This window comes from Anoplophora glabripennis, unplaced genomic scaffold (genome assembly GCF_000390285.2).
Source record: "Anoplophora glabripennis isolate ALB-LARVAE unplaced genomic scaffold, Agla_2.0 scaffold78, whole genome shotgun sequence".
NCBI lineage: Eukaryota > Metazoa > Arthropoda > Insecta > Coleoptera > Cerambycidae > Anoplophora > Anoplophora glabripennis.
Window position 1 is genome coordinate 494,426 of NW_019416286.1, and position 13,131 is coordinate 507,556.

Sequence of the window (13,131 nt, forward strand, 5' to 3'; positions counted from 1 at the left end):
CCATTTTTATGTAGAATTGTCTGCTTTACAACTTTCATGAACAACTTTTTTTTCTAGCTCTTACCCTTTTTGAGTTATCTTGAAAAAGCCCTTTGTTTTATCTTTTTCCACCCTTGGCCGGGGGTTGAACAAAAAATTACTCTCACTTATTGTTATAATATACCTTAAACTAACTCATATCAAAAATTCAGCCAAGTTGGCAAAATTTCGATTTAAAGGCTTAGTTAATTGGACTATTGTACCTTACTGTAGGAGGCATATGTATACATATAACTTGCTCGCATCAGCACAGCAGGAACATCTTTTGGGAACAAGCGCCGCAGTGAAGTATCTTTATTTTTCAAATAATATTAAAAATACGTTAGGAAATAGACACTTAATTTAAATGTAATAAGTTACACTTAATTCATTCTTGATGACTTTACCCGTCAGGCAAAATTGTAGGACGATGAACAATAGACAGAAAACGCTACATAACTTTTTATACAACAAACAAGTACGTCACTTTTAGCTTATACTCCACAATTTTGTAATAACTTTACTTAAGGTAGTCATCACCTAAATGGACACAACTCAAGATAATTACGAAACTTTCAGTATAGTTAAATAAGCACCACATAGATACTTTTACAAAATTTCAACGCGCTTTACCATATAATTTTTGAGGTATGCTTAATCAAAGTTGACTATGTTTACCATAGGCTTTAATGGCACCATCTCAAAAAATGTTGTCGTTACGATGAAAACGTTGCTGTAGCTGAATAACCCCATTCGAGAAACTGCTAAAAGTTTAGGCAAGACTAATTTGTGTAGAAATACATTACATGTAACAATCTGGAAAGGATTGACCAGTTAGGATTAAAGATATTAATACTCAAATTTTTTAATTTTTCATATACTTAATTATTCACATAAATGAAATACGGCAACGTAGTACATTGAGGAAAGGTTAGTTTGCCAAATTAAAACCTTTTTCGTTTAGAGGAATTAATAAAATAAATCAAACAATAAGGACGATTCCTACAAAATTTTAAAAACCTGCCAAAATATTGTAATATATATTTAACACTAACCTAACCTAACCTTGTGCCCCAAAAATATCTTCGAAACTACATGGCTCAAATGTGAGACTTGTGCGAAAGTTTTCTACTTGAACTCCATACTTAAACAATTTTGCATGTGAAACCATTGAAAATGAATGAAATGTATAATAATAATAATAATAATAATTTATTTGTCACTATAGCTGTTACAAAAAACAGATATGGCCGTCAAATCAAAACAGTATAAATCAATGAAAAATATTCAAGATAACAGAGAAATACATTGTAAAAAACAAACAGTAGACACATGTTGACTCTACTATAAAAACAAATTACAAAAACTCGGAGAAAACATATTAATTTAAAAATTCCGTCGATTCAGGAATTCATGCAAAATGAATAATTATCTTTTTTTTCTCATCAAAAGTAACAACTGTGGATGGGGTGCAAAATATAGGGAAGCACTCTATATTTGCAATGGAAATTAGATACAGTACAAGTTTATAAAACTTACCATTAATTCTAGAACGTATACAGTATTGTAAATGATAGTATATGTAGATATTTCAAATGACATATTCTCCCAATGTATTCTACGCTTTATAAAAGCTGTTAAAATACCTTCTGTTTGTATCACCGCAAACAAATAAATCAACAGTAAAGGCCATCCAAACAGGGTGTTGAAATTATCCATAAGGTCATTCGATTCAAAGCACAACTTTTCAATTTTCTTAAGGGTACGGATAATATTGCCATTAATAACTTCACAAGGTTTAAAATCGAATAAGTCATTTATAGATTTATATCTGCATCTTATAGAGGCAACAACGCTAAAAACTGTTTGTGTGGTGAGCAGGCAAACACAACGGTAAATATAGAAGTGGGTGTAATAATAAAAAATCAGTCTATCCTTATTTTCGGTATAGTCTAAAACTATCACGACGAGAATAATTATATTTCTTAAAAAGAAAAGGCACGTTGAGCACGTAAAATTTTTACGCGCTTTTACCTTAGGCAATAGCAGCTCCCAGATATGCATATTCCAAAACGATGACCCCAACAATGTTGTTACAAGAAACAATAAGCCTGTCACATCATTGATATACTCCACCACTTCCAGTAATGTATCCCTGTGTGGATAACCGATCCAAATCCTGACGAAGAAAAGAGTCGAAGATAGTGATGCAAGTATAAATATCAGCAGAGCGGAGTAAAATTTAAACATCATGGGATAAGTCAGTTTATCAATCATGAAATTATACCACGGAAGTATACCAAACACAGATAATAAAATTGCCAAGGGTTTTATGAAAATAGGGCCGGTGTAATCTTGTGGCTTCATTTTGTACTTATTAGCTGCAACAGTGCAAAGAATACTGAATCGAATAGTCCTCAAAGGTTCATTAAGGGTAGGTTTATTAGGTAAATGGAAAAGGGTCATCATTCAACACAAAGCTCATTACGTGTATTAATAAGGAAGAAATTAAATATACCTACCTATAACATACATTTTTATCGACCATGCATTTGATACCTGAACATTGTCTTGTTGGAGAAACTGTAATTATTTGAAACAAGTTTCACTTAATTCTATTTTCTAAAAGTTGTGGGAATACTAAAAAATTGTTATCTAGAATCTAAATTAAACCGCAATATTGTTTTTTATGCCTTTTTACTTTGTCAAAAAACTATCGATGGATATCTGGGAAACCGCTTGAAGGATTTTTTTGAAATTGTGATGGTGTGAGGGCCAACCTAAAATGTGCGAAACAAATGGAAACATCATTTTAAGAAAAGGCAAATGTTTATTCGTAAATAAAATGAAAACCACTGGGTTTAGGTATAGGGAAACTAACAAAGTTACACTTAAATTTAGTGCTGAATGCGAATACGTTAAAAAAATTGGAGTTTCCATTTAAAAATTTTGAGTTTTCCACATTTTCTGAACTTCGTATTCGATAATTTTTTTTGGCCACCCTGTATAAAAACTGGAAAATTTTCATGTCAAATTCTATAAATTAAATCTTTCTCTACTAAATGTCCAATTTGCACAAAAAATTGTTTCCGGGAAAATTTTGCATGTAAATTTTAGGAAAAGCCCTCAGATTTTGGGCAATGTGCCCAACATTTTACTTACTAGTTTTTAAATTATTTAAAAAAATTTAAAATAAGTTCAACACTGTATCTTTTTAACGAACCGTCCGCGTCCTAGATAAAAACTTTATAGGAAAGACTGTCCTTAAAATTCACCAAAGAATACAAGGTTTCATTTTTGGTTACCATTTGTGAATCACCCTCTATAATGATTTTTGCGCAATTAATTTTTTAATTTAAAATCTCGAAATGTTTATTGCAAAAAAATATTGTTGATGATTAAAGCTCAATAACACACAGTGCCGATTTGAGCAATATTCTTTTAACTGTACCCCATTATCAGTAGAATGTTATATTATTATTATAAAAATAAATAAAAAATGTTATAATAAAAAAAATATATCAAAATCCTGTTGACTTGCATGTAGATTTATTTGTCGTTCAACATTTACTACTACAGTGAATGATTATATTTGAAACAGCTACAGTGTACAAGTATTGTATAATTATTATTTAATACAAGTTTTAATTAAACAATGGTGAAAAATATTTTGATATAAATAGTTAATTAGGGTGTCCTAGAAGTAAGTGTCAAAATTGTATCCACTCATTTAGTTCATCAAAAGCAACACAATTTTGTCTAATAACTTCTTAATTTTTAATAATTTTTCTGTTACATGACACTACAGCATAATTCGAAAGTTTAGATAACTCAATAATAAACAGAAAGAACATTTCTTTAATTTATAGCCAATTCGTTGCCATATTTTAACTGGTATTTCCTAAACAAAAACTGTTAGGCAAAAGCTGTTGCTCTTGTGACGCTATGTATATGAAAAAAAAATGTACAATACATCTACAAAGCACCGAATTGTAAGACGACAATGAGATAAGTTGTAATGGTGCCAAGTAGAGAAATTAAGGTTGATCTTCTTATTTCGAAAAAGTCCGCCGCTGTCAACTTTGGACTGTTATCTTTGATTACCTTCTTCAGGTTCCTAAGTGCCTTCAGTTCATTAGGATGGAGCGGAAATGTATGTTCTAGCTTGTAGCAATTTGTTCGGGACTTTTCTGCTTCCACTGCAACTGAGTCACAGCACAATATTACAGCTATTAGTGGAACCTATAACCAAAGAAATATATAGGTTATATATAGGTTAAATTATTTTTCCATTTACTGAACAGTGTGTTTCCCTATATTTTTATTTTTTGGGGATGGAAAACAATGTTAAATATATAAGTCGAATGCTTACATTTTTTTATCAGATCAAGCAGGTGTGGCAATAACTTACCATTAATTCTAGAGCATATACAGTGTTCAAAATGAGAGTAGTTGAAGTTAATTCATATGCCGCATTCTCCCATCTTCTTCTATGCTTTATGAAAAGTGAGAAGATGCTTTGCATTTGTGCCACTGCAAACAGATGAAGTAACAATATAGGCCAGCCAAACAGGGTATTGAAATTATCCATAAGATCGTTCGATTCAAAGTACAACTTTTCAATTTTCTTGAACGTACGGATAATATTGCCATTAATAACTTCACTAGGTTTAAAATAGAACAAGTCATTTATTGATTTATATCTGCATCTTATAGAGGCAACAAAGCTAAAAGCTGCTTGTGTGGTCAGTAATTGAAAGTAACGGTAAATAAAGAAGGGGGCGTAATAAAGAAACAGTTTTTCCTTATTTTCAAAATAGTCTACCACTATCACGATAAGCAGAATTATATTTCCTAAAAGGAAAAGACACGTTGAACACATAGAATCTTTACGCGATCTGAGCTTACGCAGAAGCAGCTCCCAGATATTCATATTCCAAAACGATGATCCCAATAATGTTATCACAAGAAAAAGTAAGCCTGCCACGTCAGTGATACTGTCTGTTACGTCCAACAATGTAACCCTATTCGGAGAACCAATCCACAACCTGACGAAGAAAAGACTCGAAGATAGTGATGCTAGTATAAATACCAGCACAGCGGAGTAAAACTTAAACATCTTGGGATAAGTTAATTTGCCCATCGTGAAATTATACCACGGAAGTATACCAAACATAGATAATAAAATTGCCAATGGTTTTATGAAAATAGAGCCAGACTTCATTTTGCACGTACTAACTGCAACAGTGCAGAGGATACTGTATTGAACAGTCCTCAAAGGCTCATTAAGGCTAAGTTTATTAGGTAATGGCAATGGGTCATCATTCAATACAACGCTCATTACATTTATTAATAAGGACGAAATTAAATATACCTACGTACCTGTAATATAAATGTTTATCGGTCATGTCTTGTATGCATTTGATATCTTCAACTCAAATTGATGATTTTAATACGATCCAGTTAAGGTTTTCCTCTAAAAGTTGTAGGACTACTAAAAAAATGATTTAATATTTAAATTAATTATGATATTGGCTTTTTATTTCTTTTTTACTTTAAAAATTTAAAATATGTATTACATTTATTAAGACATTATTAAAGAACTTACCAATCTTTTCTAATTTATAAATGCCCTGTATATCGCTCTAGTTAAGCAAACTTATAACTGGGACCATCAGAAATATTTATTTCTGAGTTCTGTTTCCTGTTGTAGATTTATTTGACATACAAACTTTCACTACAGAGAAGCATTCTACAATTTATTACAAACACAGTGAGCAAATATTTTATAAGTGTGCTTGAAACGCCTGTGAAAATGTTGCAATTCTTTATAAAAAAAAATAAAATATGTTGCGTAGACTTATAAGGAATTAAATTGTAACATGATAATGAGATAAGTCGTGATGATGCCAGCTAGAGAAATTAAAGTTGATCTCCTTATTTCAAAGAAGCCTGCAGCTGTCAACCTTGGCCTCTCATCTTTAATTGCCTCTTTCAAATTCTCCAGTTCTTTCAACTCATAAGAAAACAGGAAAATTGTCTGTTCCAGTTTATAACAATTTGTTAGTGACTTTTCTGCTTCTTGGGCAACGGTTTCACAACACAGTATAACAGCTATTACCGAAATCTGTAACCAACAAATTTATGTAATATAGTTTTATTCAGTTTTTTATTTTTATGATGTGTAGTACACACATGGCTTGCTTTTTATTTGCTTTAGATACAAAAAATGGTAAATACAGTGTGATTCATTAACAATGGGAAAGTCGAAAACTGAAGATACTACACGTGAAATGGTGGCCTTTGGCGCAAACACGCCTTATACGAAAGTTGATAGTTTCGGAAGTACAGGGTGTTGAAAGTTAAAATTTTAAATCGTTTTTTTGCGATTAATCTGAAAATATGTAGGTTAGGAACTTGAAAATTTGTGAAACTATATTTTTTTAGGCGACGAATAAGATGCGTGTTGTAATTTCAGCATTGCTCATAGAGGGCGCCACTTACGACCAATTTTACCGAAAATTTAGTTAATAACTTTTTACCCTGTATGTCTAACATGAAACTTGATACAAAACCTGAAAGAGCAATCATTTTTCCATTAATTGTGTATTCTTGTTTCATTTCGGTATCTCGATCCGTTTTCGAGAAAAATCGATTTAACGAACACTATGTTTTGATAATACGAGAAATTAAAAGCGAAACAAACCAAGTGTTTCTTCGTGTTATTACAACAATTAACAATAAAACAAATGAAATTCGTAATAATGATTTAAAGTCAGTGTTCGAAGAATCCACCGTTGACATTTACACACTTTACACAACGTTTTCTGAGAGATCTTCGAGTTTGAAACAACATATTGGGATTGCGTTTGACTTCGTTGGCAGCGATTTGTATTCTTTGCCACAACTCTTCACACGAACCAATAGATTCTTCCAAATAGAAAAATGAAGAGGATTGAAGTCCGGACTTCTGGGTGGCCAAGTAAAAATGCTTCCACGGCTTGAAGAAGTTCCACTTTATTTAAGAAGAGACATGTGGTTCATGCACGACGGAGCTCCACCGCATTTTTCTTGGCCAGTGCGTGCATATTTAGATGCAGTTTTTCCAAATCGCTGGATTGGCCATGTAAGCATTTTTGCTTGGCCATCCAGAAGTCCGGACTTCAATCCTCTTGATTTTTCTATTTGGTCTCGAATGAAAGATATAGTTTACAAAGAATCTATTGGCTCGTGTGAAGAGTTGTGGCAAAGAATACAAATCGCTGCCAACGAAGTCAGACGCAATCCCAATATGTTGTTTCAAACTCGAAGATCTCTCAGAAAACGTGTAAGGTGTATCAGTGTCAACAGTGGATTCTTCGAACAATTACTTTAAATCATAATTACGTATTTTATTTGTTTTATTGTTAATTGTTGTAATAACACGAACAAACACTTGGTTTTTTTCGCTTTTAATTTCTCGTATTATCAGAACATAGTGTTCGTAAATCGATTTCTCTCGAAAACGGATCGAGATACCGAAATGAAACAAGAGTACATAATTAATGGAAAAGTGATAGCTCTTTCAGGTTTTGAATCAAGTTTCATGTTAAATATACAGGGTAAAAAGTTATTAACTAAATTTTTGGTAAAATTGGTAGTAAGTGGCGCCCACTATGAGCAATGCTGAAATTACAACACGCATCTTATTCGTCGCCTAAAAAATATAGTTAAACAAATTTTTAAGTTCCTAACCTACATATTTTCAGAATAATCGCAAAAAAAAACGATTTAAAATTTTAACTTACAACACCCTGTATTTCCGAAACTATTAACTTTCGGATAAGGCATGTTTGCGCCAATCGTCACCATTTCACGTGCATTATATTCAGCTTTCGACTTTCCCATTGTTAATGAATCACCCTGTATAGTTATTTACTGAAGGTTTTATATTATACTTCTAAACATTTTTCGTATCAAGTACCGGGACGCCCTGTATACAATTGTATAATAAATAATTTTATAACACTTACCATTAATTCCAGGACATATGCTGTATTTAAAATTAGAGTGACTGAGGATAATTCCATATTCTCAAATCTCCTACACTTGATAAACAGTGAAAAAATGCCCTCTGTTTGTATGATTACATAGAAAAGAAGCAACAAAATGGGCCATCCAAATAAAGAACTGATTTTATGCGTGAGGTCATTCAATTCAAGGTACAATTTTTCAATGTTCTTAAAACTGCCGATAATATTTCCACTAACAGTTTCACTAGGTTTAAGATAAAACAAATCATTTATTAATTTATATTTGTACCTTATAGATGAGACGAAGCTAAAAATTACATATGTAATGAGCATGTAAACATAACGGTAAATATGGAAAGAGCCAAAATAAAAAAAAAGAGCATCCCCATTCTCCATATAGTCCAAGAATATTAAGACGAGCATAGTTATATTTCCTAAAAAGAATGTGCACGTTGAACATGTTGAATCTTTCGGTATTTCGACTTTCTGTAATAGTTGCTCCCAGATATGCATATTCCAAAACGACGAGCCCAATATTGTTACAAAAAAAAATAAGCCTCCCACTTCAAGAAAATTCTCTATCACATTGATGAACGCAGCATTGTATGAAACAGTAACACGGAGTCTGAGAAATAAAAAACCAGAACACAGTGTTATCATTATAAGTACCAGTAGCAAAGAATAAATCTTAAATATCCTCGGATAAATCACTCTACCCGTGGTGAAACTATGCCATGGGATTATACCAAACAAAGACGCCAAAATTGTTAATAGTTTCATAAAAATAGAAGAAACTTTACGTTGCATCTTCATATTTTATGTTGTAGTTGCAACAGTGCGTAGAATATTGTATGAAACGGCAATCGATGGCTTGTTAATGTTGTTCATTGTTCATTAGGATAATGGCAGTGGGCGACAATTTACATTATTTTACATATCGATGAGTGATGGATCGATACAGGATAGGGTAAACGTAAGTGTAATGGAATAAGTGCCCAATTCTGAACATTAATTAATACTTTGATTTTTCACTTAGGCCATATAGTTTGAATATTACTAGGGAACGGAATATTATCGTCCGCATTTTGACTCTATTATGTACCCTTCTTTTCTGCAAAGGTAGAATAGTAAGTGTACCTTGTACAAATGTGGCAGACAAATGAAAGTACAGAGTTTATTAACATTAATATTTGATATACAACAATAATTTGCTTTAAATTAATAACAAAAATCATTTACAATCGATTTTATAAACGAATTTACAGTTTGAGAATTAACCTTTAACAATAACACCAGAAAAACTACCTAAAGTTTCTTTGCCATCGAATAAACGTTGTTCATTTTCCCTCACGGTCGATTCAGAAAAATTGTCACCACTAGTTCTTTCGACTCCTCCTATTAAACGAGATATTTTATTCCTGGAATTTATGCTATCTTCTACATATCCTGATGCTGCAGTATCACTCTTCCATTTTCTATGTCTTTTCAATGTTATCAAATCTGCACCTGAATCTACGAGAAGAGTTGCCGATGTACGACGCAAACAATGACCTGTGTACATTTTAGCATTTGCGTAGCCGAGATATTTTGCAATCCTGGACGGTATACTACCTAAGGTATTTTTGCCTATTTGTCAGAAAAAACCGCCGTTCTTTAATTTCTTTTGGTGGCAAAGATATACATCGCCAATACAATTGGAGAGCGTGCATTTCATTTTCTTCCACAATAATAAACGATTTTGGTATAATTTTTGTATCGTTAATTTTTACTACAACAACGATTCCTTTGTCATCTATATCATCTATCAAGAGCTTTACCAACTCATCTCTTCTTAATCCTCCAAAAACACCTATTACTAGAACAACCTACAATAACAAAAACCTATCAAGCACATGCAATAATATAGCTAATTATTTCCTATATTACCTTTTTAAAAAGATATGTATGACATGATGATTCTCTAATAAATTTCAAAATATCCTCCCTTGTCAATATCTTAAGTTCTTTTGGAATATATCCTGTCGATATTTGCTTCAAATAAGCCTCTAATCGATGATGTTCTCCTATATTTACATTCTACGCACTAATAATGTGGTCTTCAACATTGAATACTTTGTCCACAATATGTTAGGGCTGAATGATTGGCTGAAAATTTCTTCACGCCAACAATGTGGTAACGCTCAATGACCTACGTATGAGTGCCGACTTGAACCCCATTGGGCACGTCGACAAATTTAAACATTCCGGGCACTAGGAAAAAAAATCGCAACGTTTTGAAATTATCAGGGTTACTTTAGGACACTCGATATCCTTAGTTTATTCATTATTTGCAAAGTTATGCCAAGTTATTCAAATTATCCCTAATCCCTAATTATGCAATTTTTACCTTTTTTCTAACCAACATTTTCACTTTGAAAAAAAAATTTTTTTTATTAAAAACCCATAATTTCGACATCTAAAGAATACTTTGTAGTTTTGAAAACCCTGCTTGGATTTTCTGTACGACCATTATTTTCCTAGTAATTGATTGCCAAAGTCAAAAATGATTTATTTGCTTTGATCGACGATAACTCGGGAACCGCTCAAATTGAAGAGAATTAAATTATCTAAAAAAAACTGAAAATGATGAAATTACCAAAAAAAATTTTTTGAGGTCATATGCATTTTTAAAAAAGCAAAAATTTACAATTTTTTTCAATTGATTTTCTTACTAGTACTCAAAAATTGCTGACGCTAAAAAATTTTAAAATATCCCTTAATTTCTGTGCCTAGTGTATATTCAAAAACTGTTGTCATTCTCATTTACATTTAATTATTAAATTTAAAATAAGTCTAAGTGAAAAATAAAACGTTGTATGCATCAAGGGAGACACTAGGATTATTATGCCATTAGACGACTTGCTTTCCTCGAGTCTAAACGGACCTCGAAAGCAATCTGTCGCCTGCGGGCATAAGCATACCTGTATCTCCCTTTACATAAATAACTATTTACTTTAGTAATACCTTATAATAATATTCTCATGCTTTTGGAAACTTTACAGTAGTTGATAAAAATGTATAATGTTAAATGTGATTTTAATATATTGATTAATGTATTGCAACAATACGTTAATAAATAAATTATTCTTAATCAGTTTATAGTTTCTACAGTCCGTATCATATTTTTACGTTTAAACTGTCAATTTTTTGCTTACATGCACTTTATTAATAATCCGGGCGAATTAGACCGAACACATGCCTGTTTCAAAAGTCACGCTCTTATTCTATGTATTTTTTCTTAATTTTAAGGCCCTAAAATTTGAGTTAGGCCCGATTTTTGAAAAAAAAAAAATAATTCTCCCGGACTATAATAGAAATAGTCATTGTCCTAGAACAGAACACACAATTCTTCTCATTTTTAACCAATTAACCTTGAGATTATTGTCTTCTATCTTATTATTATATTGAGAAATGATTAAGGAACTTTCCAAAATTTTCCAGTTTATTTTGATTTCTGAATTTTTCCTTTCTTGACTGGAGGATCTGAAGACATATTTAAAAAATATCAAACGTTCATTTGTATGCGGATTTATTAATCTTTCAGTTTTTACTATTACAGTGAAGTATGCTACAATTTATTAGAGACACTGTGTGTAAATATTATTTATAAATATGTGCTTTTACTAATGGGAAAAATATTTTGCAATGCCCTAATAAAATATTAATATATAGGAAAAATGTGTAGTAGATCTATAAGGAACTAAATTGTAAGACGACAATAAAATATGTTGTAATGATGCTCAATAGAGAAACCAATGTCGATCTCCTTATTTCGAAAAAGCCCGCCGCAGTCAACTTTGGATTCCTATCTATGATTACCATTTTTAAGTTTTCCAGTTCTTCCAACTCATCAGAAAACAGTAAAATTGTATTTTCTAGTTTGTAACAATTTGTTAGTGACTTTTCTGCTTCTTGAGCTACTGTTTCACAGCGCATTATAACAGCTATTAGCGGAACCTGTAATCAAAGAAATTTAAATAGATTTTTAATCAATCTTTAATTTTACAGATATTAAAGAACAGGAATATCCTATTTTTTACAAATCTACAAATTTTTTTTTCGTAAAATTTTACTATAATTATTTTTGTAATACTTACCATTAATTCTAGAACATAGGCAGTATTTAAAATGAGAGTAATTGTAGATGGTTCATATAACACATTTTCCAACATTATTCTAAGTCCTATAAAGACTGGAAGGATGCATTGTATTTGTAAGACTGCGTTGAAGAAAAGCAGTAATAAGGGCCACCCAAATAAAATATTGAAGATATTCGTAAGATCATGTAGTTCAAGGTACAATTTTCCAATTTTCTTAATGCTGCGGATAATTCTGCGATCAATAACGTCACTAGGTTTAAAATAGAACAAATCATTTAATGATCTGTATTTGTACCTTATAAAGTCAACAAACACAAAAATTGCCTGTGTGGTAAGCAAGTAAACATAACGATAAATAAAGAAGGCGCTATAATATAAAAATAATTGATTCATATTATTGAAATAATCAATAAATATCAGGATGATCATAATTACATTTCCTAAGAAGACGAGGTAAGTTGAAAGTATAGAATCGTTAGGCACCTCCACCTTTGGTAACAGCAGCTCCCAAATATGCATATTCCAAAACGACGACCCCAACAATGTTACCACAACAAAAACTAAGCCGGCCATATTAGCGGCAGTATCCAGAACATTTAATAAAGTAGTGGAGTGTGGAAAAATAATCTGAAATCTGGCGTAAAAGAAACTGAAAGATAGTGTTGCCGTTATAAGTACCAGGAGGGTACTGTAAAACTTAAATATTCTCGGATAAGTTAGTTTACCCCTCGCTAAACTATACCATGGCAGTATACCAAACCCAGATAATAAAATTGCCAATGGTTTTATAAATATACGGGAGGTGTTAAGTTGCAACTTCATATTTTTATGTGGTGATTGTGATAATGCAGACACTACTATGTCGAATAATGAAGTCTTATCAAGTTCATTAGGGTAATGTCGACTGGCCACCATTCAATGTATGTTCAATTGTTCATTACTTTTATTAAGAATTTAAGTAA